Source organism: Bombus vancouverensis, chromosome 12 (assembly GCF_051014615.1).
Source record: "Bombus vancouverensis nearcticus chromosome 12, iyBomVanc1_principal, whole genome shotgun sequence".
NCBI classification, from domain to species: domain Eukaryota; kingdom Metazoa; phylum Arthropoda; class Insecta; order Hymenoptera; family Apidae; genus Bombus; species Bombus vancouverensis.
Window position 1 is genome coordinate 5,776,076 of NC_134922.1, and position 23,219 is coordinate 5,799,294.

General features: G+C 37.4%; 1 protein-coding gene and 1 long non-coding RNA gene across 5 annotated transcripts in view; both read right to left on the reverse strand.

Moving 5' to 3' along the window:
- Window positions 1–23,219, reverse strand: part of rho-5 (rhomboid-5) — a 287,901-nt gene that overhangs the window by 99,994 nt on the left and 164,688 nt on the right. The gene's annotated exons all lie outside the window — the stretch shown is intronic.
- Window positions 2,421–23,219, reverse strand: part of LOC117155567 (uncharacterized) — a 44,979-nt gene continuing 24,180 nt past the window's right edge. The window contains exon 3 of one of the 2 annotated variants that reach the window (XR_013059647.1): window positions 2,421–2,582. This is a non-coding gene — a long non-coding RNA (uncharacterized LOC117155567). Of the gene's footprint in view, window positions 2,583–3,232; window positions 3,252–23,219 lie in introns of those variants that run through there. The other variant, XR_013059648.1, reaches the window with a different exon arrangement.

Sequence of the window (23,219 nt, forward strand, 5' to 3'; positions counted from 1 at the left end):
TATCAGCGTTATCACTAATTGTACATTTCAGACAAATATTCATGTTGTATACTAATTTTTCATTAAGTGTATGCTTGTAATAAATGTCTCTTTTATACGCATTTTCGGACTGCTTACAAACTTTACTATTTACAATCACGACAATCGTGTTTCATTACAGACATTTCGAAATTGCTAACGAAATTTCAAAAAATTTCGTATAATACAGATAATATATTCATTCAAAAAATCCCGTTGCAAACGTTCGATGTTCACTCTGCGTACACTGCCACAACAAACAAATATCGAAATTCGATTTAGCTGGCTGCCCTTTCAATCCCTGTTGCAGATGGAGTCGATTAATGTACACGTAATTTTTTCGTAATTCGTTTACGAGTCTTTCCGCGAATATCAAATTTCGCTGGTGGAAATAACTGTATTAAAAAAGAAGAGGGGAAAAATAAATAAAGAAGCACTCGCGGCTCGAACCCTTTTCCTGCTTCATTCTACTTGACGCAATTAACCTGACCGAGGTCTTTGTATCTGCATTGAATGAAATTGTCACGGGCGAAGCATTTTCTGGAAATCGGATCAGATTAAAATGACGCCTGTTCGAGCAACGATTACGCGTTTCCAGCGAATCATTGTATCTGTTGCCACGATTAATATTTATTCACTTTCCATAAGCTACTGTTCATGATCACTTTAAATTAATTATCCATTATTTCGAATAACAAACATTTCCAAACATTTGTACAAATTTCACATTATAATTTTAAACTAGAATAATCAAAATAATTAAAAAATGGGTAGGTTAAAAACTAATAAAAATAACTTTATAAAGAGATAACATGATAATTTGCAGTTTTTGTATTTTCTGTAGAGACAATCAATTTTATACTGACGAAATTGTTTTTTTATTCGATTTTGCGATTAAATGTATGCCTTTTGGATATTAGCAAGTAGCAGCAAAATTGGAAAATAAAAGAAAATTCAAACAAAAATGGGAACATTCTACTATTCTCATATGGTCTTCGTATGTTCGTGAGTTTTCTTCGATATTTTAATTATGCAATATCGCGGTTAGTTGATCTTCGTCATACAACATCTGTGCATGAGATCAACACGAGTGTACACGCGTGTACGAGACAAGCAAATAGGGCAGACCCTCAGAAATGCATAATTCGACTATACAGTGTAATGCACTCTTGGTGCTCCATTATCTGATCACGCTGTCTAACCTAAACCGTGTGTTCTATTGTTATGGGGACGAACATGTGCTTCCTCTCTAGGGAGACGTATGATCACTTCACAACTTCACCGAATCCAATGGACCGAGCTAACTTCCACAATCCTCTATAATTATGTTCGTGAAATATTTCTTAGCAAAAGACCATTTATATGGAACTAGAAGAAAAGTTCGTACCATTGAAAGAGAAATCCTGGATATTAAGGATCTTCTGGCACTAGATCTCCGAGCGAAGTTTTATTTAAATAGTAAAGTGATTAAAATATCCGCAGCCTCAAATAATGAGATTTCAAATTATTAATAATTTTGTTCCATACAAAATAGATTATTGGAAGACTGAAATGCTGAATTTCGAAGATCGGTCTTTCTGACCTTCATATTCTAATAGCATTTAAAATTTCAGTAGTTTCTCTTAAATAAAATATCTTATTGGAGAATCAGCCTATCGAATCTTGAAAATCATCCTTTCGTTTTGCTCAAATTTTAACAGAATGTGGAATTTCAATAACTTTATGTAGATCAAATTTTTATCTTTCAGTCATTGAACGACAGAAGGATGCTGTTTGACATCATTTTTGATTGTAAGATATCCAATGGTGTTATATGTACCTTGTCCTGACATTATTCAGATATTCTCTCTAAACGCTTCTTCCAGAAATTCAAGGAATTTCAATTCGCTTCATCATTCTGAACAACAACTTACGACATGTAGCCATTTTAATAGCGCGATTCGCATAGCTATCTATACTAACGTTGTAGATTCAAGAATTGATTTATTTGATCAGTCCCTTGATGCATTAAAACAATTTTTAATATGCTTGCTACAGGTACACGTGTCTAAATTTTCTATAATATAATTTTATATATACATCAAAAATATCCAATTGAAGAATTAAATTATTAAATCTCGAAGACCATTCTTCTTTTCACAGGACGATCTCTCTCTCAAACTTTTATAAAACTTGAAATTTCCATAATTTTTCTTGAATATCCCATTGCAGAAGGAAGACGCTGAATCTTGAAAAAAGATATTAATTTACACACTAGAAAATGCAGAAAACTATCCTTAACAGTATTATCGCGATATTTTGCCCCGCGAGTATTAAAATCTAATTTCCTTGTAATTTACTCACGGAATAGAATCAATTGTCGAGGCTGCGAGCCTAAATAATTCGTTTTCCGATTCGCGCGTACCCCTATTTGTTCAACGGTGATTTTAGACGCAAGAATGCAACACATGCACGCGTGTTCTCGATTCGAAAGCTCGGTTAACGTGTGCCTGATAGATTTGTAGGGGGTTGTTGAAGCAACTCTACAGGGAAATTCAACACGTGGTTTGTCCCGTGCTTGGCCACTGCAAACAGTCAATTATCGATGCTTACAAAAGGTGTATACCGATGTGTAACGCCAGTCTAAAGTCATAATGAAATCAACATTGGGCAACGATAAAACCTCTTAATACGATATTCGTTGGAATCACAAGCAATTAGATTAACGTTTAAAAATATATACGTATAAGCAAATGGAAGACGAATTATTCCGAATAACGTATCATAGATAAAAATAATCTCGACGTGCAGTTGACGATGGAGTATATTGACAGATTAAAATTATTAAAATTCATTAAAGCCGTGCTAACGTTACGATAAATAAAATATTGTAACGAATAAAGCAGGCATCGTTTGTCGACGCTGTCGAACAATATAATTGCGTTAAATTACGCTCGGACAAAGTGATATTTTTTTGATGAACATGAATATTGTAAAATATCGCTCATCCACCGTGAAAAATACGTTCCTGTAGGAATTGTCAAATATATAAATACGGAACGAGCGCAATTCGAATCCGAACGCTATTGGCGTTCTGAAATTTTCATGATACATATTCGCGCGGGTTGAGTGTTATTGCAAAGTGCATGATGATCTCGCGCAATTTATTTTATTCGCAGTTATAAATTAAGATTTATCCGTACTCACTCGCGTAGTTTAATTAAAACCGAAGCTCGTCCGGCTGCGATACTCACCTGAAACACAAAACATATCACGTTATATATTGTGTACATATATATGTGTGTGTTATAGGATGGGTAACACTAGAAATCGGAGAGCAAACGAATCATCGTTTCTAATTTCTCGCGGAGAAACTGAACAAATGTCGCCGGTTCGATATATTGTGTGTCTTTCAACGTTTGTACGACTATTCAAACGTACGAGTTTGAGTTACGAAGATTACACAGGATGTGAATAATTTTTGGAACAAGCCGGTTGTGGTGCAACGAAAAGTTCAAATAAAATTTGTTGATTTCAGGTCGTGTTTTCGAAACTGTTTAATTTGTAAATTCGTCAAGCTCGTGTATATCGAATTAATTGGTCAAATCCAATTTCCACGGAAGCTATAAGCGAAAAATTGTATCGTATAATGCTTACTTATTTCTTCTTACCTTTAATCGTATTTTTAATTGCAATTTATTAAACAGATTACTAAAATGATAAAAGATTTCGGTACTTACAAACTTTTTAATTAACTCTAATATGAATATTTATAATATTTTGCACGAACGTGTTCGTTCGATGCATAATAAACTTCGCGACATAATTCCCATCTCTACGTGAATCGATACATAAATTATCCACGACTGCATTTCTTTTAATCAAATCAATACGAAATCGCGAAATACTTTCGAACATTTTTCCTGCGGATAATAAAGCAACTTCGCGATACCGTTCCCAGGTCTGCTTAAATTGATAACATAACTTTCTCGCGGATAAATTCTTTTTAATAAAACCAATACGAAGATGTAAAATTTTTTCTACAGGACAACAAAACAACAAACTTGTTGATGCAATTTCACTAGAGGGCGTCAATTCTTCACAATTATAAGTATTAATAAAATGTGTATCGGTGTGAAAACATAGAATAGATTGTATTCTATTCGTTGTAAAATTATTCCAACTTCTGGGCAACATAAAATTATATATATTGGTAATTAATAGACTGAGGATTTTTATGCAAATTCATGTTTATGGAAATATATGGTTGAAAAAATAGAACCGCGGTAAAAAATTATTTTACCCATCACTTGTTATAGGAAGTACTATACTTTAGATATTTTACACGTTTTCTCATATGATGTGCATTCTGTGGAATTCTGCATTTTCAAATTTCCTGTAGATGCCTAAAAATCCACAGTCTACTTATGTATCTTAGTACTTATGAAATTATTCGAATTTCTCGCCGATATAAAATTATTTAATATTGACACTAACTCGAATATTATCGGTTAATATAATTTAATATAAAATTATTACAATTTCCATCGTCGTTATTCTCTTCTAAACTTCTAAACACAAATGAAACTAAAAAGAAACTATCCTAAGCTTAACCCGAGAAACCTGCAAACAAATTAACAAGGAGAAAGGTTAAGAGAAGTATATATGCTCGAACGATAGAAATAATTGAAAAAGTAATCAGGTGGGGGCGAAAGCAATTTTCTTGCCGCCTTGCGGAAGAAAGGAGGCTTTATCGGTACAATCATAGTCGATGCGCATTCGTTGGAGCTTATTTCCAATCCAGCGCGGTTCTAGACGAGTTAGAAGCGTTAGATGAGGGGGAAGTTGCTCGTGCAGCCTCTTTATCGCAAGAGTATCAGGAGATTGACATACGGCTCCTAGATCTCTTTAACCTAATACCAGCAACAACCCCCTCGACAACAAGCAGAGACGCAATCGACAGGAGTACATTCATCGTACCGTGCACACCGAACTCAGAGCTAGGGTACCAGGAGATTGCTATACCAAAAATGCAGCTACTGACCTTTTCGGGAGCGTACGAAGATTGGCCCGGATTCGCGGATCAATTCCGGTGCACAATACACGAAAATGCCCGTCTTGATGACTGTACGCGACTCATGTATCTACGATCGTGTTTAACGCAGGAAGCTGCCGACTCGATAGCATCCTTAGCAAACACCGCCAGTAATTATTCAGTGGCATGGGCACTGTTGGAAACACGGTACAATCAGCCAACAAAAATCGTGGACAATCATTTGAAGGCGTTATTCGACACTGCCCCCCTGCAGCGGCCAACGTATCAAGATATACGATCGTATTTAAACCAAACCGAAGTCCACTATAAGGCTTTGCAAGCCCCCAAGCAAACCACCGTGGATACTGTGTTGCTATACCTGCTCACCTCCAAATTAGACCCCGAGACAAGGTTCAGATGGGAGGAAAGGATCGAACATACACCTTTCCCAAGTGTCGAAGACCTGTTCAACTTCCTACACGGTCACTGTAAAGTGTTGGAAGCCATCAAACCAACCTACCAAAACCCAACACGCCCTACAACATATGCGGATAGGGCGCGGGTTCAACAACCAAGATCTTCGCCAGAACAAACCATTCGGGCCCGTCAACGCGCGCCACGAAAACATGTATTCACAGCGACACAGGTTGCTCCGGCATGCCCCACATGCCAAGGACAACACCCCGTCTGGAGATGCGATTCATTCAAGGCCAAAACCGTAAGTGAACGCTTGAAGGACGCTACAAGGGCGTCTTTATGCTTGAATTGCCTGAAGAAGGGGTACACAGCACGTGATTGTCACGCCAGCTCATGTCGGGTGTGCGGAGGACGACACCACACGATGTTACACCAAGGAGAGCAGCCGTCGAGGTCGAATTCCTCCACCTATCGAGCGGTAATGCAAGATTATCTAAATCGGGGACACATGTCAAAAATCAGTCCCGACAACGCCGACGAAGGCGGGTATTATCTACCACACCACGCCGTGATCAAGGCATCGAGCGAAACAACGAAACTCCGCGTCGTGTTCGACGGATCCGCAGCGAGCAGCGGCGTGGATTAGTCAATCGTAACGGGAATTTACGACCCCCGTTGGCGCGCTTCTTCGAGATCGCGTCTCCCCACGAACGTGCGAATTTACACCCATCCAACCACGTCACTCATTCGTGTGTTTTTCACGCGATCGTTCCTTTTCCATCGTGCCATTGTTCTTATATCCAAAACAAACCGATGTTTCCCGGCTCTCGACATCGACTTCCGTTTTCCTATTTGAAAGGAGAATGCACGTTGACGGACCTTGCGATTAAACTTCATCGTATAAGGCGAGCAGTTGTTATGAGACTGAATAATTGAAACGTCTAAATGAAACTACTGGATAAAACGAAGAAAATATGAGATGTTGGAAATGAAATTTCTAGACCGATTCCCTAGACCTTTTATTTCACCTAGTTCCTATTTATTTTTGGAGAAATCCTGTTGATTGCAGATCTCGAGAAATACGCGTTAACGTTTAGACGTAATGGTTTCGCGAATTCTGTAAACTCGAGCGTCGTGGTAATGAAAAGCGGTGTATTTATTTTCTATTGATTTTTAGAAACTCTGTTAATTACAGATTTCAAAAAATAGCGACGATAAATAGAAATCAATGGCGTTTGTTAAATACTTCGTGATTCAAATTTTCTCAATTAATTCTATCTAATAATTTATAGTTACGATCGAAGAGTTTAAAATTGATGTCATAATGAAAATCTGTGCTTAGTTCATATCGTGATTTTTCAAAGGTCTTTCACAAAATTTATTTCATTTCGAGAATCAACACCAGCTGATCAAACGTAATACCATTTTATCTGTCATAGAGTGAGTAACGTAGTCGTTAGTTAAAGAATAAACAGATCAGTCAAAGGGAACGAGCGAAAATAGATTTGCCAAGTGTAGTCAAACAGGAATTGTCAGTGAATCCATTTCTAGCCATTACTTCTTCAATCGCCCGTCCTAACCTATCCCAAACCACTAAACGATGGTTAAATTAAAGAATATCAACCGTCATGAATAATTCACAAGCGATTCGATATTTCTTCCATGCAATTAGATTCTCGCAGTCCCTTCGTATTACTAAATACTCTCTGTCCTTTATCAAAATAAAAATATTCACTCGAATCACGGCACGTTTACTGCCATAAAAATTACTTTTATTGCTCCATATCTATAATTTGTATATACTCAGTTCCAATAAAAAAGCTTCTTTATCGCTTCGTATCGATAAATTTTATATATTTAACAGGAGAAAAAAATTCGCTATAGCGATATCAATAATTTTTACATACCTAATCCACCTCCCCATAAAAAAACTTTTTATTGCATCATATAGATGATTTTTATGAATTTAGCCCCAGTAGAAAATTTGCTACGGCTTCGTATGAATAATTTGTATATACCTAATACCTTTAAATAATTTTTTATCGTTTCATATCGGCAGTTTTCATATATTTAGCTCCATAAAGAAGAGCGTTATATCTTCGAATCAATAATTTCCATATATCGAATACCCCCAACAAGATTTATTATTATTCTGATAATTTTTATGTACTTAGTTTTAGCAAAGATTTTGTATCCCTTAGTTGCCGATAATTTCCATATATTTCGCACGAGGAAGAATTTGTTACTGCTCGGTATCGGTCATTTTTCATTTAGAGTGACGTGACACTTCGAAAATTATATCGCAATATCGCGGCGAGAATTCAATAAGCAATAATTTGTTACAACTTTCTCCGAAGTTAACTCCAGTTGAAACAGTAGTGTTTTCACTGAAATCGAATTGCCGTGTACTTTTCCGGGAAATCCAATGGAATAAAGTGCCACTGACGGATATTGAGTAACGCAATAAAATTTCGTACAGCAGCCAGCAAAAAAAAAAAAGAAAGAAAAAAACGAAGAGGTTGAATCTAGGGCAAAAATTTCCCCACGATGAGTTGTAAATGTAACGTTCCGCCGAGATTCGTCTTAATCCCGAAAGAAAAATTTTCGCTGGAAAATTTGCAACTACATAGCTAAGGAGAGAACAACTTCGCGGATATTTCGAACTGTGCCAAACTCTAGCGAGAATTCCTGCGGAATATCATTCCTGTTGACTGGATATCCACAAAGCGGCCAAGTATTTGGCGAGTAACCAAAAAATATCGATCAACTCAACAGAATTTCTCTTGACTATTTCAAGTTCCGTAGTTTCTGTACCTGTGGTCGAGAATCGCTCATTTCTTCTTCTTTACGATCCCCATTCTCAACCCCACTCCTTCGTCCTTACAGTTTTATCAGCTTCTGCTTCGTCCTCTCTTTCGTTATTTTCCTTCCTTTTTCATTTCTTATTTTTCTTCCTTACGACTTATTCTCTTCAGACGCGAATTTATTACATTCTTTATACACAAATGAAGAATCCATTTAATAAATTCGTGGAATAATACAGGCGATATCGTTGATATTCGTTGATATCGTTGTCACGTATATTTCAATAATAATCACGAAAAACATTGTTCGATATTATTTTATCTTGCAAAAATATTTAACTTTCTAGATGACGAGATGATGTGTATATTGTATATACTGTAGCTTCCTTACTAATTTGATTTGATTTATGATTTAAGAGTCTGTGAATGTTTGATCGTGAAAATATAATATTCTGTTAAAAAAGCTAGTGATAGACTACCCGTTGTTAAACAATATTTAACGAACGTAGGAAACTGTAAAACTTTACTTTCGAAATTTATTAGAAATTATTTATTTAACAGTTACTGGCTTCTTCTGTACTAAAGTTTGCCCCATATTTCATTCGACAAAGAACTACCAGGAATACGGCTTCTATTATTCGTTATAAAACTATAGTTGCCTTGCCGAAGTAGAATACATAGAAAATTGATTTCACGTAAACCAAAGGTTGGCGTAAAAAACAAACATTTCACCTCACTCGTCCATCATTTGCCTTTGCGCAAGAGATCGCTTCGCCCTGTGGTTGTTTCATTGTTTCTAACACGCCAAAACCAGGTGGTCGATGTCGAAAGGCTGCAAATCCAATTAAACAAGAACAATTCAAACCTAAAAAAAAAAATCAGCTCGATAGAACGTAGCTCCGCAATAACTAAACGTCTCGATTTCGGTCGATTCGTTGCAAATAAAAAGCAAGTTTAAAAAATGAGAAACGAGAGAAATACGCAAGAAGGACTCGGAAACCACGAATTTCTATGCTTTCAATCAAATTTATTCTTCTCCTTATACGAGAAAAGAAAGAAACATTAACAATCGAGCGTTTCCATTTCGTCCGATTCGTGCCAAATAGCAGAGAAAATGAAAGAGATTAAGAAAGAAAAGAAGGAAAGAAGGAACTCGAAATCGTGAATTTCTATGCTCCAAATTGGATTTGTTCTTTTCGCTGTGCGAGGAAGAACAACGAGGGATTAAACATTTCGATTTCGAACAATCTGTTTTGAACAAAGGACAAGATAAAACGAGGAAGAACGTAAAGAAGAAACGAAGGAGAAGCTGGAATTATGAATTTCTCCATGCTCCGAATCAGACTTATCCCTTTCTTTATACGAGAAAGAACAGATAGAATCGAAAGATGATAAAAGAATCTCGAAGTGAAGCAGCGTGGAAGAAGATAATTTCGGTAGACGTCGTAAAAATCGTGGTTTCTACATTTGGGAAGAAAGGCCGGGTTTCTGGAGCGTGCAGGCACGAGAAGCACGACGCTCCGATGGCAGTAGGCTAATTACTAAATACCATCGTCGAAAACTATGCCAGCCATTCGTGGAATCCTGGGATAGGGCCGCAGTCTCGCCACCAAAACCATATTCTCGCGAGATTGTGGCTTGGATTAGAGATTAGAACCGATCGATTTGGTTTCCCTGCTTCGTCAGCTATTATTTGACTATCGACGACCATCGGTTAGACGTTATTGGCTATTTGAATCGTTTCGCGCATACGTCACATAGAATAGGGATAAAGCTGTACGGTCGGATCGTTATTCAAAGCTCGGCTCGCTTCGTATCCCGTAATCATTTTACGTTTATGAAGAATCACGTCGGTCATTATTTTGTTGAACTATGAAATCGTCGTTGTTCCTTTAAAGAAGCATTGCGAAGTACAGAGGAGAGTAAATAATATTATCTCATTTTACTCGTTTCACTCAATTTCAGTGCGAGGGATGAAAAAAAGAAATAAACTATATTATAAACGAAACGGTATCTCGAATGTACGGTATACTGTAAAATAATCTCTTCATTGATATCCAAGTTACTTCGATAAAAAGAAAGAGAAAGAAAAAAGAATGTGAGATATTGTTTCATTCATACCAGTATAGAAATAATTTTTCAATCTTCTGCCAACTATAAAAATGACTGCCACGAAACTTGACTCTATATGAAGTGTTCATCTCACAATAGCCAATAACAAAAAAAAAAAAAAAATTAATGAAATCTGCACGATATACATGGATATATAAATCTTTGAAATATCTTAATTTAACTTCTATCTCTCTTCTCCTTTCATCTTTCATTTTTCTTACTTTATTATTCCTATACGTGGGAAAAATTCTGCATCTCCTTTTGTTACAAAGTTAATCTTCCATTTTATATTACTTACGTAATCTCGATTAAGGTAAGTCTGCCGTTATAAGAGAAAATTAAGAGAATACAAAAGGCAAGGATGTATGTGTGTATGTATGTGTGTGGAAGATAAGCAGGAGAAGTTTTTTGATTCGCAGCTTAGAAGACGGGATCACGTTTGCAGATTTATCGCGGCACGGAAACGCGGAGAAATCGTCGAGAGATGAGATTCAATCTAGCAGAGAGGAACCGAGTGACGTTTATTCGGAACATCTAGGAAAGTTGATCCGACGGAATTTGGAATTTAACCTGGCTTATTTTGGCTATTCTTCAGGATAGAAATGGAATTCTATTGCAACGTTCTACTTCGAATCTTTCGTTCGAACATGCAACCCTGCACGAACGTCTTGGGACAGTTATTGTAGAGGATGCTTCCAAAATGTTGGCATAAATCGAAATAGATTTAATCCATACGAGAGAATAAATCGAATGTATAAACAACCATTTTCTTGGTATCGTTTATTATTAGCAAATTCATATTTAGTATTCAGTATCTTCAATTGTAAAATATACTGCGATGTTAAATTAATTTTTAATAAATAAAATTCCCTCAAGTAATCCAGTTATTACTAAAAATTACTTACTAGAGATTAGTACTCTGTAACAATGGTAAAAATACAAATGTCTGAAATTAAAAATAGGAAGAGTAAAAATAAAAATAAATAAAATTCAAAACAAAAGTGAAAATAAAAAGGACACGGAGAAAGTAAACTTAAGAAGAAAAATTGCTTGTGCAGCGGAATATAAGATGAATTTTTAAAAAGATACAGATGTATGGAGGATTAAACAGGTTCGAATTTTCACGTTTTATAAGGCGAAAGATAAAGAACGATAAAGAAAAAAAGAGACCCGATTGAAAATTTTATAGTAGAACGAAATAATCAGGATGGAGTAGTAAAAGGGAACATAAAAATCGTAACATATACCTTACTCGCCTCGGAGACTATAGATTAAAAAATGTATCAACCATCTCTAATTCAACGGGCTTCTACTCGATCTCAGATCACGTTTACTGCTGCGTGTTGGAAACAAGCATTGTAGAATCTACTAGAGAATAGCGGGGCAAAACAAAAACTCGATAAAAGCTGGTTTCAAATATACGACGATAAAAAGGAAAAACTCGGAGAATTTCGTAAATTACTCCCACGTTTTACACTCGTGTACCTACCTCCGAAACAAATAAACTTATTTGTAAGCAATATTCTGTATCTGTGTTTTCAAACTGCTCTTGGAGAAATAAAATCACAAATTAGTTTTTCTGAATTTCTATTATTGAAATAAAACAAAGCTATACGTATTGTACTTTTTTGTAAATTTATACATTTGTTTTTATTCAATATCTATTAATTCAATATTTTTAATAACGAATAATTTTTAGTTTTTTTCAGAAAGGAATTCAATGATTACTAATATTCCAGTGGCTATACTTCAAAATCACAATTTTCATATTTCGAATGCTTTAGAAATGAATATTTCTTATTAACAAATTTCCTTCTCTTCATAGTTACGTCACATTTTCCTCTCATCTAATACTAAAATTTTCCTATCTGTATTCGCAAGACGTTCACTGTCTATCATTGCTTAAATTGTTAAATTTCTACGCCGCTGCGAGCACATTCAGAAAAGTTGATACATTTTTACCACGTAGCTTCACTTTTAAATTTAGTAACTCTGTCTCCGCCCATAGAATGTGTCCAATTGTAAGCGATTTTTTTTCCGTACCGAAAGCTTTCCCTGTCTCTTTTGGCGTGTCTAAGAATTCTTTGTTTAAACTTTTGTAACGCATACTTTGCAATACATTACGATCCAGTGGGTTTCTACCGTTTCATTGAAATTAAATTAAAAACTGTCTTGTCGTCGATACTGTAAGTTCCTCGCTTCAACCTTTCGATCACAGCATTCACAAGCTTATTCCCTTCTTATGGAAAATTCTCTTCTTATGAACGTCTAAACTGCATACAATAAGCAACGTAAAAATCCACGTTTTTCCTCGCATTTAACATCGATATCGTCATGGTATGTAAAGATTCCTTTGATGTATTGTAGGGTCAGCAAGATGAGACTCTTCCCACCCTGTTTACCTTTCTCCTTATACACCTTCTTCCTTTGGACGTTGACCGTGTCAATTGCAAGCGACGCAAAAGGATTTGAAGTGGAAATTTATCGTAAAATAAACTACGCGGAGGAACAAAACGATCTTTTTGAAACGGATGACGATTGGTCGAAGGGGGAGACCGGAATAATTTCATGGTACGTTTCATGAACGAATTATCGTGATATCGATATTTCCCTGTTGACGTGCATTACCATCAAAAGGAGACCAGAATCCCGAAGAATTTATCTTCCCCAGATATTCGTCGGGCGCATTTGCATTGAGAAAACTTACGTGACTTCATTACTAACCCTTCCCCCTTCTAGCTGGTAGAACCACGCTGGAATAATAAGCGTTTCTAACACGAAAGATGAATTTATCGGTGTCAAAAGAGCGAACTTTAATCTACTAACGAGTAATTCATGGATATAAACGCAATTTCCGTTATGAATGTGGCAAATTTCCTTGGTTCGTAACATCCATAGAAATTTTTGCTTCTCCACAGCGAGTAGTGTACAGGATGATACTTTAAAATTTAATGCTCGTAGGATCTCTTTTAATTTTGTTAAAATGTGTGAAATGTTACGATCTTGTTCCTTTTTTTAACAAAAAAGAAGAAGAAAGATCGTTAACGCCTTAAAAGGGGAATAGAAGAATTTGGGATGAACGATTCAGGCAATAATTAATTTTTGTCATCATGATCACATAGTTTATTCCTTGTAGGCTATTAACAGTTACGTTGATAGGTCTATTTTTGTTGATTTTCTAATGTTTAGGCTATTTGATGATTAAAGAGAAATACTCCAATGTTAAAAATGTTCCAATACGTTAATCTACAAATACAGGCTTTGTGATGCTAATATAAAACTTGTCATAGATAGAAGCTTCTCTCCTGTCGTTTTTCTGTTATATATACACAAAGAGAATGTGAAATTTATAATACAAAATAGTATACAAGTATAGAATTGCAATTTGTTAATCGCACCTGCGCTCTTCGAAACGTAAAAACACGCATATGTAATTATCAAAAATCACTGGGATATTTGGAAATTCAAGAGAATTTCAGATATTCCGAAACATCGAATTTATCCATCCACATGAAATATCCGAGTTGCACGCATTTTCCCGTGTAACCACGAAACCGCGAGCGTGTTACCAACGCGGAAAAGGAAACGAGATGCGGGAGTACTGTTTGGAAGAATGTTGGTAAAATTCACAATAAACAAACCACGAAATATTCTTGTTATCTGCGCTACTTATTCACGGCGAATACAGTTTATTAGTCAAACAACGCAATAGCATTCATTGCCCGGTTTCATGGACTTATCTTGGTTAGAAAAATATGGCGAGCAATTTTTGTTGCTTGCACTTTTGTTAAGAAGCTATTCTGAAACAACACGTTGCGGCTAACGAGAGAAAGAAAGAGCAAAGAGAGAGAATATCGCGAAATGGAAAATCTGACGAAGAGAGTCGCATTTCTCTTATTAGAGAGAACGATAGCCTGATTTAATTGATCACAGGCAAAACTTTGATATATAACGTTATAGCTGGTAAGAAAGAATGACTTGCTTCGCATTCAGTCGAATAAATTTCCTTGCGCCGCTAATGGGGAAGAAGAATAAAGTTTCAAAAAAGTTGTTCTCCTTGCTTCAATTGTTACTAATTCAACATAGGGAACAAGGGTATAAGCCACGTGAATTCATTCGAACGAATAAAACTAATGTCTCTTCTTTTTTTCTTTTTGATATTTTATCAACTCTGCTCTCTGGCGAAATTTCATTAGGATCGTATTGTATAAGTCGGACTCATTGTTCTCGCATCTTTGGTTCTTTCTCGCAGATTCTTTCAAAAAGTGTTTCATGCGTAATTTCGAATTTCGTATTTCGTTCAATTTTCCATGTCATAAATTCGTGTAGACACGTTCTGTAAAATATCTATTATTCTAATCCGTTTTTTGCATCTTGAGGAACCTCCAATACAACTTCAGACAAAGGATGAATGAAATCACACGAGTTCCAATCTGGACAATTTTTCGATATAATTTAAAAAATAAGGACAGAATTTGTACTGTTCAAATGAACGTCTCGTATGTGAAGACCTAGCAGATTCGAAGCTTGTTATTCGCATCCAATTCCAGCAATAGACAACAAAAAGCAACCCCTACGATAAATCTGGTTTGATTTCGTATCGTCCATCAATTTCATTCGATCCCAATCGGAATCGCGATATTTCTCAAATTTCTGTTTCGTATTTCGAGTGAAACGAGATTGGGACGGCGTACATTTTCCGCGAGGCAGGCAAAAATATCTAATCCGACCGTAGGAGCGTTGCCGAGTACGAAGGCAAGTTCGCTCTAGCCAACTAATTTGTCAGACGTGTGTCTATCCATTTGCAGATTTCGTCGTGTAATTACCCGACGTCACGCCATCCACTCTTGCCAGGTCGTATCCCTCGTTCCAGCAGCTTGTTCGCTTGTTCTTCCCTTATTCTTGTCCTCCTTTTAACCCTTGCACACGGCGCGCCACCCTACCCCCGTGTCGCTGACTTTCATCCTGCAACCCAACTTTTTCCGCACTCTCCTCTTTGCGCACGGCTGTCGGTCGATTTTTCTTTCTCCCATTTGTCACGAGTGTCTTATCGTGTCCCGGGCTACATTATCGAACCGACCTACCCTTCGAATCCTTCCACTTTTCGCGGACATTTTTAAAAATCACGTCCCCCTTTATCTCTTTCTCTTTACTTATCGCCGCCTTTTGGCAGGGGTTGAACGTTCCTACGGGTACTCTGATTCGGGATCATGGTAATTCGAGGAGAATTCTATGAGTATGTGACTCGGTCTCTGTCGGTAATAAATCAAAGATGCTGGATGTTTTAAGATATCTCTATGTTTGTTAAATACTAAGTTTGCGGTTGATATCGAGGATAATTCAAATGTTTAAGGAACTTGAATGATACCTTTAAAAATCGTGTCGGTTTAGTCTTCCGTGTACTTATCGCGAACTTCAAAACGGGAGAAGTTAAAATTTTCCAATGGTACTTGGGATCGGAATTACGACAACCACAGGAAAATTCTACAAGTGTGCAGGTTAGATTGCTAGATATTTGTTAGTACTAAGTCAAAGGCGATGAATTTCTTATGGTACCCTTATCAAACTTTAATAGACATTAGATTCGGAATTAATATTAAAGTTAATCAATAGCGACGAAATTTTTATCGTCTAAGTTATTTAACTTCCAAATTTTAAAGAATGTGAACGATATTTTGAAAAATCATATTAGTTTAATATCTTCGTTACTTATTACGGAAAGGTTGGCAATTTTTCAAATTGGTTTCTACAGATACTTTGACTGGAGATTATGGCAATCCAAATAGGATCTATCATTGATGTAACTAGATCTCCTTGATATTAAGTCAACCGAAAAGTTAAGGCGATGGATCATTCAAAGAATAGTAATATTTTATAAAAACCTGGTTACCAAGTTCATCACAAGTAATATTTTAAAAGTCTAAATACCTATTTAAAATTCTAACGATTCTGCAGATTATTAATTTCAAGAAAAATTCATCTTGATGAATGCGATAATAACAGTGAGAGAAAATTTATTTAAAAAATAGAATTAAGGTCAAAGAGCGGGTTACAAATTACCTAAGAGACTGAAGAGTGAACTAGGTTTTGTACTCGTTCGTCATTGCTCGTTGAATCTACGAAACTAACATCTCCAACGCCTGACTCGATTTACAAGAACTAAAGGTAGAATATTCCACCACCTGGAAACAAATTATCCTCCAGCCATCGTTCAAGATCGCTTGTCTCGAGTTCATCGGCCGTGAACACAAAAATTTTGTCTCGAGCAGTAGAATCTGATATCTTAACAAATGCCACGATTGCTGTCTTAAAATTCACCCGCATAAACACCATTACGCAAGCAATTCGGGTTTCCGCGTTACTGATACACCTTTTGATAAACTTCAATGGGCCTCACAAAGCCGGGTAAATGACTAGAACGTTAATATTCATTGCGTCATCGTAGTGATCCAATTAGCGCGAAACGGCAAGACTCTGGCCAACGCCGGAAGCCGAGAATTAATTGGGTTACCGGTTCAGCCCTTTGCCTAATGGTTCACGAAACAACCCTGTTCGTGCACGTACTCGAAATAACACAGAAAATATTCCCGTGTAAACTCTCGATAGCGTGCTTTCCTTTCTCGATATGAAAGCACGTTTCCGAATAAAACATTTCCCAGCGAGATAGTCCGCTGTTCGCCTGGTTCGCTAGAAAAGAGGATCACCAGAGTTCCATATTTCTGCAGCAAAAAACACGAAATCAAGGAGATTTTTATAATAACATTCAAGGCGCTTTGGCAAAAACGTTCGCACGGGGGTTTGCTTATCGATTTCCCGGGAAAACGTTATGGAAACATGGCTACAAACGACAATTTAATAATGATAGCACACGAAAGTTGAGAAAAAATTAGGTCTCTAATACGTTAGGTTTGTAAAGATCAAAAACACATACATATGTCGTTTTTCAAACGAACGTTCCGGCATCCGCAAAGTAAAATTAATCCAGATTTTCCAAGCGAAGAAACGGGCGAAGAAGGAACGCAATTATTCCAAAAATGCTGGAAATAAAGAAGTAAACCGAGAGAAACTGAAACTATAAGAATTTTGCTGCCGCCAACCGAAAGTTAATTAGACTATGTCCACCTGCGTTTGCTGCCAACGTTCTCTTTCTCGCTGTCGGCGATGGTTAAATAGAAAACTGTGCGTCTTGACCCGATAAACAATTTTCGTAAGTGGACGCATAAACAGCGGTTGCGGGGCAAACGTTTCGTATTTCCCCAGATGGGAGAGCGTATATCGCTGTAACGTATGGCGGTGTAATACGGACGCGTGCGTAAATAACGCAGCAAGCTTTCGCGAATAAACGAGGGTGAAGAAGATTTAATCAAGGGATCCGGCAGGAGGCGAGCCCGGCATCAAACTTTCACGCGAACGAAGGCCGCCCGCGATACCGAAACTTTACGATTCGCCAAATTTTCGACAAAAACGACGGGAGCTAGCCAACGTCCAAACTACCAAAACGTGACAAACGTATCGTCTCGGACAAAAAAAAAGCAGAGCCACGTAAAAACCGTGGCCAACCAGAAACACGGAAATTCACCTTTCCTAATTGCGTAACACCATCCTTCTGGAAAAATGTTTTCACCGTGCGCGGTCGTTGCAAACTTTTTGGGAAAAAAATATCTCCAAAAGAAAGAAAGCTCCCTCTTGGAAAATAAAATGAAAATGGGAGAAGAATGAAAAAGAACAGGTTGAAAGTCAGAGATGTAAAGAAAGCTTGTATCATGCGTCATGCGTAATGGTATCCTAGGAATTCAGGATAACGAGCACTTTGAAAATTGTTACTTTTATCCGTTACTAGAAGAAGAAATTTGATGGTGTGAAGAGTATAATTTAGTCCTTATAATGAACTAATCTATGAAAGTTATACCTATAGCGGTATGGGTGTATATGATGGACAAAACAAAGTTTAAAATTGCTACTCTAGATTGACTTCTCAATTGATGTCTAACGTAATTCCACAAATGTACAATGAGGTTCAAGCCAGAAAACTGACTTGGCCATTTAATTGTATTAACTTTTTCTTCCAGAAAAAATGTCTTGATTAATTTAGAAAAGTGTTTCAGGTTATTGTTGTGCTGAAATGACCACTCAGTTGGTATTTTCTCGTTTTCAACTGGCAACTTGTGAGTATATACACTTACTGTATGTCCATGTACGAACTGTTATCTCTCCATACTATTTTTAATTCCAACCAATGTACCTCAGCAGTTAAGGAATATACGATAATTTTCAAACGATCATTATGTTTTTTAATCTTTGTTGGTAAGTGTATGTATAATTATAATAACATCCACAATATTTACACAAGGCAATGAATACCGCATAAAAAAACTAAAACTTATAAAAAAGAATGTTCAATCATGTATAATCCTTGTAAAAAATTACCACTTACCTGTCATTATCAAAAGGGACATTTTTCTTTAAATAAAGAATCAGAATGGCACGTGTTGCAAACGGGAAAGTCAGTAAAGGCCGAAAATTCTCCGTCTAGATTTACGGTCGGTGGATGAAGTCTATCTAAGCCAGTGTATCTCCGTGGCAAAAAGCAAAAGTGGTCTCCGCGTTGTTGATGCACGATATGGTATGTAAAATATAGGCGTGCAAGCGAGGCAAAGAGGGGCAGGACGCGACCCAGTAGATGCACCGTATCTATGTACGCTCGTAAATGTTCCCTCTAAAAGCGCGCTGTCTGGTTATTACCGACCACGACCACTTCCGGTTATAAACTACGACCACCATAGGTCGGTTTTTCCAGGGCGTTGTGCCGTGTTAAAGCAAATTCCCTCTTCTTCTGTTCCTGTAATTTCTTCGCCGGCAAGAGGTCGGCCCTGCGAGTGTCTCGAGGCGAATAGGAAGCTGAAAGCGCATCGATTCCCGGTCAACGAGCCAATGAATTATTGTCCATCCCGTTCTATACGCCTTGGATAGCCTCGTCACTATTTTTAAATGACTTTTACTTCGAGAAAGGCTGAGCCTCGGTCTCATCCAAGGATAGAATACGGGTTTATTAAGAATAAAATATCTACTGACTTTTAGAATTTGAAGACAGCAGAATGCTATCGGTTCAAATAAATGTTGGATAAGCAATTAGGCTGTGTCTAAATTGCGGATTTTACAAATTTTAATTCGTACGAATATTATTGAAGAAATGAAACCTATATGTAGAGATTTTTTTCAGCAAGTTTCCTGCAAATATTTTAACTAGATTTTTATGTATTTGCAATAAATTTAAAAGTGGAAATGTCCATAGAACGCATGTAATGTACAAAAATATATAAAATATTCTGAAGCGGCTGCTCTATAATTTCTAGTAGGTAAAACGAATTTTTACGTGGCTTGCAATTCTCTGGTTCTGTTCGTAGTAGTATGAAATTGCATAAAAATCCGCAGTCTAATTATGACGAGTACTTTACTTTGGATATTTCGTATATTCTTCCATATTATGTGTATCCTGTACATTTTTGTACATTTACATTTTCCATAAATGCATAGATGTTCACAGACTAATAACAATATTTGTATGGCTATATATATGAAAACCAATTACGTATACAGCAGTGCTATCTACATAGAACAAATGGAACAGGAGGGTTAAACCAATACTAATGCTGAGTGTACTGACTTACACGCTGTCGGCGGATATATTCACGTACAAGGTCTACGGATGTTCATGGACCATCCAAAGTTCTGCGAGATGTATGATACACATAATGTATGTATGTGTTACGCTATGTATAATATAACACACGACATACATTATCCGCGAGCTGTATCAACTTTGTCTATAGACAATGTTTGGTGGACTTTCCAACTGGAACACAGTCGCGTTTTCTTTAACTTTGGACAATCGCGTACCGACAAAGAAATATTAACTTATATCGGTGAGTGCGAATCCGCGTTTAAATATCGTAAATTTCAAATTCCATCCAGAAGACTAGATCTCAATTTTTCTCTCTGCCGTCTTTACAGAGAAAAAAAATACATTCAAAGTTCGATAAATGAAATGGTTTCTGAATGAAAATATATTAGACTAGCAGTGACCCGAAGTACCACTGAAACTGTTCAAGTAATCCTCGGGAGGAAGCTTCATCGATACTTCCAAGAAGAGGAAACTAACACGCGCTGAGGATACCGTGGCCATAAATATCGTGCCTCCGGCGTTTTCGCGCATAAATCAAACATTTTCCAAGGACCATTGTACGAACTGCATTAAAGTAAGTAATACAATTCAGCTGAAAAGGGAACGAACGTTTTTGATCGATTCCGAGATATTTCCAGGGCTGTGAATCTTGGTTCGAGAAAAATGACAAGCCAACAAATAATTACCAAGAACCGTTTTAGAAAAAGAAGGTATCGTCGCGGATGGCGATTCGCTCATTTCGTTTGACACGTTTGAGAAATGGCCTCGAAGTCGTGTTTTATCTGCCTTCTTTCCCTTCGTTTTCTTTTTTTCTTTCTTTTTTCGTCCAGCTATAGCTTCTTTTATATGGCCGAGCAAGCATTTTGTCGCACCACCGAAGGCGTAGCATGGTTAATATTCCCTTGGAAATGGATCGCCACACTCGCCACGATCCCATGTGCACCCGTTCCCCATTTATTTGCTTCTTTTCGACCCCACACCGTGGGGACATTAGCATCGACGATAAGTCAGGAATAGTCATTTGCGTGCTGGTTAAACTTATCGAGTCCGATGAGTAATGTCGTTATAGATTAACGTCCTATTCTGGAAAGGATACGCCGTCTCGGAAGCAAGTAAGAAATAATTCTCGAATGTAACCGATGCAGCCTTTGAGTGGAAGAGATTAACGATTCACCAGATTTCCCATTTAATTTAAGAATCTTTGGGCCCGTAGATTTCGAATATAGAACTTTATATCAGAGCTCCTTTCTAAATGGGAAGTTTTTAATCTCCCCCGTGTCGAATTTCACGCGCCAGTATTAAGAAGTATACTATACTTTCGATTGCAGTAGTCAATACAATCTTTCACCTCCTAAGAGTGGAGGTACTAACCTATATTTCCCTCAAGGCACAAACACGGAAGCTAGAGATTCTCCGAATTCTTTTCTCGATCCAAGAAAACCAGCTCTCAGAAATACCACAAAGATTCTGCGGGCTATCAAATCCCATTTCATTTGACGAAGCAACAGAGCGAAAGGATGGTAAAAAGAAAAGTGGCTAATACCTTAAATGTTAATACAACCGTATTCGATCCTTTTCACGGTTTCTCGCTGAAAAACGATGCTCGAGGAGAAGGTGGAGTTGGTCTCGACTTACTTCAACCCTTCGCTCCCTAAAATTTAAAGTACCTATTTATATTTCCTACAAGATAGAATCACAGAAGCTCAAGATTCTCCTCTTTCTCTCCTGAATTCAAGGAAGTCAAGAGATACCGTGAAGATTCCGGGCAGCGCCAAATCCCATTTCACGAAGCAATAGACTGAAAGGACGGTGAAAGACAAGTATCTAACATCCTAAATGCTAATATTCCCGTACTCGGTCCTTTTCACGGTTCTTCCACCAAAACGATACTCCTGAAGAACATGGAGCTCTGTGAAGGGCAGAAAACGCGGTTTGGCCGTCTCATCGCAACTGAAACCGCACTTAACCTTTATGCAGCGCGCGCGACGAGCCCTCACACGCGCGTTATTCAAACTCTCTTTTAAGCCGAGGCGAAAGCTTTCCATTTCGCGTAGGTTGGCCGGAGAATCCGGCGAGGATGCGAATTGGAGAGGAAAAGGGACACAGAGGGAAGAATAAGGAAGAGAGAGAGAGAGAAGCGTAACGATGGCGTTGGTGAGTGTGAATTATGAAGTTCAGAACTCCAACGACGGACAAAGGAAGAGCTTTGTGAGGCAGAGTCCTATGGGGTCCCAAAGAGGGATTTGCTAAGATGGTTTCTACCCGGTAAGGCTGTCTCGAGGGTCTTCTCTGGCTTGGATCGAGCTTAAATATAGCAGGAACGATGAATCTTTAAGAACCGTCTGCCTTCCACGACTCCTTTCCATCCAGTCTCACCGCAAGACCCTCTCCACTGTACACCTTGCTCCCATATTATTGAAATCGCTTTCCAGATTTCGGCTGGGAGGTATAAAGAGAAATAGAGGAGGGAAACTCCTCTTTTTCCGTCGCGATTAAGTCTACTCTCGCCGCTTGGATGTCCCTCGATGAAACCGACCGTGTCTTAGCTAGCATCTTCGATGTGAAAGTTGCGGAATATGGAAGGTGGTAGATTGAGTTTCGATGGCTTTGCCGCAGAGTTGTCGGGGCCCTTGAGGGATTCTTCGGAGTTTCTTTAATTTATACATGACTCTGAAGCACACCGGAGTAAAATTCTTTCAGAAATAGATCATTTTAACGCTTGATGGTTATTTATGAACGAGCGCCACAGATTAATTTACTATCGAATATTTGAAATTGAAAAAGTTGGCAAATTTCAAGGATGCAATAGCATAAAGAATATATAGCAGAGAAATATCTTGAAGCAGTTATATTCTATAGTTTCCTCAGTTCTCGAAAGCTCTTTGTTCTCCATCGCTTTACCGCACTTTCAACTTTATTATACAGATATCTTTTTACTACCTTCCAAACCGCATCAACATCCATTTCCTTTTTATCACTGTTTCGGAAGTCAATTTGCAACCAACTTCTGCTACGATTCATTTTACACGCTATTAAAGAATTTTACACTATTCTGTCTTATCCAAACCTTGCTATCAGAAGTTCGTCTCTTCTCGAAATTCTATTTCTGTTCCAAAATTTACTTATCAAGCATCCTTCTGTATTCTTACGTGAAACATTTCTCGCATAAAAC